We start from the raw sequence: 6,000 nt of genomic DNA, 5'->3' as shown, positions 1-6,000 counted from the left end.
ACCTCTCAGTCTGTTTCCGGCTCTGACCTCTCATACTGATTGTGGCTCTGATCTCTCGTACTGATTCTGGCTCTGACCTCTCAGACTGATTCTGGCTCTGACCTCTTATCCTGATTCTGGCTCTGACCTCTCAAACTGATTCTGGCTCTGACCTCTCATACTGATTTTGGCTCTGATCTCTCATACTGATTCTGGCTCTGACCTTTCAGACTGATTCTGGCTCTGATCTCTCTTACTGATTCTGGCTCTGACCTCTCAGACAGATTCTGGCTCTGACCTCTCAGTCTGATTCTGGCTCTTATCTCTCATACTGATTCTGGCTCTGATCTCTCATACTGATTCTTGCTCTGACCTCTCAGACTGATTCTGGCTCTGACCTTTCAAACTGATTCTGGCTATGACCCCTCAGACTGATTCTGGCTCTGACCTCTCATACTAAATCTGGCTCTGACCTCTCAGTCTGATTCTGGCTCTGACCTCTCAGTCTGATTGGGGCTCTGACCTCTCATACTGATTCTGGCTCTGATCTCTCATACTGATTCTGGCTCTGACCTTTCAGACTGATTCTGGCTCTGACCTTTCAGACTGATTCTGGCTCTGACCTTTCAGACTGATTCTGGCTCTGACCTCTCATACTGATTCTGGCTCTGACGTCTCACACTGCTTCTGGCTCTGACCTCTCAGACTGATTCCGGCTCTGACCTCTCAGTCTGATTCCGGCTCTGACCTCTCATACTGATTCCGGCTCTGACCTCTCATACTGATTCCGGCTCTGACCTCTTATACTGATTCTGGCTGTTTCCTCTCATACTGATTCCAGTTCTGACCTTTCATTCTGCTTCTGACTTTGACCTCTCATACTGATTCTGGCTCTGACCTCTCATACTGATTCTGGCTCTGACCTCTCAGACTGATTCTGGCTCTGACCTCTCAGACTGATTCTGGCTCTGACCTCTCAGACTGATTCCGGCTCTGACCTCTCATACTGATTCCGGTTCTGAACTCTCATACTGATTCTGGCTCTGACCTCTCAGTCTGATTCCGGCTCTGACCTCTCATACTGATTCTGGCTCTGATCTCTTGTACTGATTCTGGCTCTGACCTCTCAGACTCATTCTGGCTCTGACCTCTCATCCTTATTCTGGCTCTGACCTCTCATACTGATTCTGGCTCTGACCTCTCAGACAGATTCTGGCTCTGACCTCTCAGACTGATTCTGGCTCTGACCTCTCAGACTGATTCTGGCTCTGACCTCTCAGACTGATTCTGGCTCTGACCTCTCATACTGATTCTGGCTCTGACCTCTCATACTGATTCTGGCTCTGATCTCTCATACTGATTCCGGCTCTGATCTCTCATACTGATTCTGGCTCTGATCTCTCATACTGATTCTGGCTCTGACCTCTCAGACTGATTCTGGCTCTGACCTCTCAGACTGATTCTGGCTCTGACCTCTCATACTGATTCTGGCTCTGACCTCTCATACTGATTCTGGCTCTGATCTCTCATACTGATTCCGGCTCTGATCTCTCATACTGATTCTGGCTCTGATCTCTCATACTGATTCTGGCTCTGACCTCTCAGACTGATTCTGGCTCTGACCTCTCATACTGATTCTGGCTCTGACCTTTCATACTGATTCTTGCTCTGACCTCTCATACTGATTCCGGCTCTGACCACTCATACTGATTCTGGCTCTGATCTCTCATACTGATTCTGGCTCTGACCTTTCAGACTGATTCTGGCTCTGACCTCTCATACTGATTCTGGCTCTGACCTCTCATACTGATTCCAGCTCTGATCTCTCATACTGATTCCGGCTCTGACCTCTCATACTGATTCCGGCTCTGACCTCTCATACTGATTCTGGCTCTGACCTCTTAGACTGATTCTGGCTCTGACCTCTCAGACTGATTCTGGCTCTGACCTCTCAGACTGATTCCGGTTCTGACCTCTCATTCTGATTCCGGTTCTGAACTCTCATACTGATTCTGGCTCTGAACTCTCATACTGATTCTGGCTCTGATCTCTCATACTGATTCTGGCTCTGACCTTTCAGACTGATTCTGGCTCTGACCTCTCATACTGATTCTGGCTCTGACCTCTCAGACTGATTCTGGCTCTGACCTCTCATACTGATTCTGGCTCTGACCTTTCATACTGATTCCGGCTCTGAACTCTCAGACTGATTCTGGCTCTGATCTCTCATACTGATTCTGGCTCTGACCTCTCAGTCTGTTTCCGGCTCTGACCTCTCATACTGATTGTGGCTCTGATCTCTCGTACTGATTCTGGCTCTGACCTCTCAGACTGATTCTGGCTCTGACCTCTCATCCTGATTCTGGCTCTGACCTCTCAAACTGATTCTGGCTCTGACCTCTCATCCTGATTCTGGCTCTGACCTCTCATACTGATTCTGGCTCTGACCTTTCAGACTGATTCTGGCTCTGATCTCTCTTACTGATTCTGGCTCTGACCTCTCAGACAGATTCTGGCTCTGACCTCTCAGTCTGATTCTGGCTCTTATCTCTCATACTGATTCTGGCTCTGATCTCTCATACTGATTCTTGCTCTGACCTCTCAGACTGATTCTGGCTCTGACCTTTCAAACTGATTCTGGCTATGACCTCTCAGACTGATTCTGGCTCTGACCTCTCATACTAAATCTGGCTCTGACCTCTCAGTCTGATTCTGGCTCTGACCTCTCAGTCTGATTGGGGCTCTGAGCTCTCATACTGATTCTGGCTCTGACCTCTCAGACTGATTCTGGCTCTGACCTCTCATACTGATTCTGGCTCTGACCTTTCATACTGATTCTTGCTCTCACCTCTCATACTGATTCCGGCTCTGACCACTCATACTGATTCTGGCTCTGATCTCTCATACTGATTCTGGCTCTGACCTTTCAGACTGATCTGGCTCTGACCTCTCATACTGATTCTGGCTCTGACCTCTCATACTGATTCCAGCTCTGATCTCTCATACTGATTCCGGCTCTGACCTCTCATACTGATTCCGGCTCTGACCTCTCATACTGATTCTGGCTCTGACCTCTTAGACTGATTCTGGCTCTGACCTCTCAGACTGATTCTGGCTCTGACCTCTCAGACTGATTCCGGTTCTGTCCCCTCATTCTGATTCCGGTTCTGAACTCTCATACTGATTCTGGCTCTGAACTCTCATACTGATTCTGGCTCTGATCTCTCAGACTGATTTTGGCTCTGACCTTTCAGACTGATTCTGGCTCTGACCTCTTAGACTGATTCTGGCTCTGACCTCTCATACTGCTTCTGGCTCTGACCTCTCATACTGATTCTGGCTCTGACCTCTCACACTGATTCTGGCTCTGACGTCTCATACTGCTTCTGGCTCTGACCTCTCAGTCTGATTCCGGCTCTGAACTCTCATACTGATTCTGGCTGTTTCCTCTCATACTGATTCCATTTCTGACCTTTCATTCTGCTTCTGACTTTGACCTCTCATACTGATTCTGGCTCTGACCTCTCATACTGATTCTGGCTCTGACCTCTCAGACTGATTCTGGCTCTGACCTCTCAGACTGATTCTGGCTCTGACCTCTCAGACTGATTCCGGCTCTGACCTCTCATACTGATTCCGGCTCTGAACTCTCATACTGATTCTGGCTCTGACCTCTTAGTCTGATTCCGGCTCTGACCTCTCATACTGATTCTGGCTCTGATCTCTTGTACTGATTCTGGCTCTGACCTCTCAGACTCATTCTGGCTCTGACCTCTCATCCTTATTCTGGCTCTGACCTCTCATACTGATTCTGGCTCTGACCTCTCAGACTGATTCTGGCTCTGACCTCTCAGACTGATTCTGGCTCTGACCTCTCAGACTGATTCTGGCTCTGACCTCTCAGACTGATTCTGGCTCTGACCTCTCAGACTGATTCTGGCTCTGACCGCTCATACTGATTCCGGCTCTGAACTCTCAGACTGATTCTGGCTCTGATCTCTCATACTGATTCTGGCTCTGACCTCTCAGTCTGTTTCCGGCTCTGACCTCTCATACTGATTGTGGCTCTGATCTCTCGTACTGATTCTGGCTCTGACCTCTCAGACTGATTCTGGCTCTGACCTCTTATCCTGATTCTGGCTCTGACCTCTCAAACTGATTCTGGCTCTGACCTCTCATACTGATTCTGGCTCTGATCTCTCATACTGATTCTGGCTCTGACCTTTCAGACTGATTCTGGCTCTGATCTCTCTTACTGATTCTGGCTCTGACCTCTCAGACAGATTCTGGCTCTGACCTCTCAGTCTGATTCTGGCTCTTATCTCTCATACTGATTCTGGCTCTGATCTCTCATACTGATTCTTGCTCTGACCTCTCAGACTGATTCTGGCTCTGACCTTTCAAACTGATTCTGGCTATGACCTCTCAGACTGATTCTGGCTCTGACCTCTCATACTAAATCTGGCTCTGACCTCTCAGTCTGATTCTGGCTCTGACCTCTCAGTCTGATTGGGGCTCTGACCTCTCATACTGATTCTGGCTCTGATCTCTCATACTGATTCTGGCTCTGACCTTTCAGACTGATTCTGGCTCTGACCTTTCAGACTGATTCTGGCTCTGACCTTTCAGACTGATTCTGGCTCTGACCTCTCATACTGATTCTGGCTCTGACGTCTCACACTGCTTCTGGCTCTGACCTCTCAGACTGATTCCGGCTCTGACCTCTCAGTCTGATTCCGGCTCTGACCTCTCATACTGATTCCGGCTCTGACCTCTCATACTGATTCCGGCTCTGACCTCTTATACTGATTCTGGCTGTTTCCTCTCATACTGATTCCAGTTCTGACCTTTCATTCTGCTTCTGACTTTGACCTCTCATACTGATTCTGGCTCTGACCTCTCATACTGATTCTGGCTCTGACCTCTCAGACTGATTCTGGCTCTGACCTCTCAGACTGATTCTGGCTCTGACCTCTCAGACTGATTCCGGCTCTGACCTCTCATACTGATTCCGGTTCTGAACTCTCATACTGATTCTGGCTCTGACCTCTCAGTCTGATTCCGGCTCTGACCTCTCATACTGATTCTGGCTCTGATCTCTTGTACTGATTCTGGCTCTGACCTCTCAGACTCATTCTGGCTCTGACCTCTCATCCTTATTCTGGCTCTGACCTCTCATACTGATTCTGGCTCTGACCTCTCAGACTGATTCTGGCTCTGACCTCTCAGACTGATTCTGGCTCTGACCTCTCAGACTGATTCTGGCTCTGACCTCTCAGACTGATTCTGGCTCTGACCTCTCATACTGATTCTGGCTCTGACCTCTCATACTGATTCTGGCTCTGATCTCTCATACTGATTCCGGCTCTGATCTCTCATACTGATTCTGGCTCTGATCTCTCATACTGATTCTGGCTCTGACCTCTCAGACTGATTCTGGCTCTGACCTCTCAGACTGATTCTGGCTCTGACCTCTCATACTGATTCTGGCTCTGACCTCTCATACTGATTCTGGCTCTGATCTCTCATACTGATTCCGGCTCTGATCTCTCATACTGATTCTGGCTCTGATCTCTCATACTGATTCTGGCTCTGACCTCTCAGACTGATTCTGGCTCTGACCTCTCATACTGATTCTGGCTCTGACCTTTCATACTGATTCTTGCTCTGACCTCTCATACTGATTCCGGCTCTGACCACTCATACTGATTCTGGCTCTGATCTCTCATACTGATTCTGGCTCTGACCTTTCAGACTGATTCTGGCTCTGACCTCTCATACTGATTCTGGCTCTGACCTCTCATACTGATTCCAGCTCTGATCTCTCATACTGATTCCGGCTCTGACCTCTCATACTGATTCCGGCTCTGACCTCTCATACTGATTCTGGCTCTGACCTCTTAGACTGATTCTGGCTCTGACCTCTCAGACTGATTCTGGCTCTGACCTCTCAGACTGATTCCGGTTCTGACCTCTCATTCTGATTCCGGTTCTGAACTCTCATACTGATTCTGGCTCTGA

The sequence above is a fragment of the Leptodactylus fuscus genome, chromosome 9 (assembly GCF_031893055.1).
Source record: "Leptodactylus fuscus isolate aLepFus1 chromosome 9, aLepFus1.hap2, whole genome shotgun sequence".
Classification (NCBI taxonomy): Eukaryota; Metazoa; Chordata; class Amphibia; order Anura; family Leptodactylidae; genus Leptodactylus; species Leptodactylus fuscus.
This window is presented reverse-complemented; position numbering follows the sequence as displayed.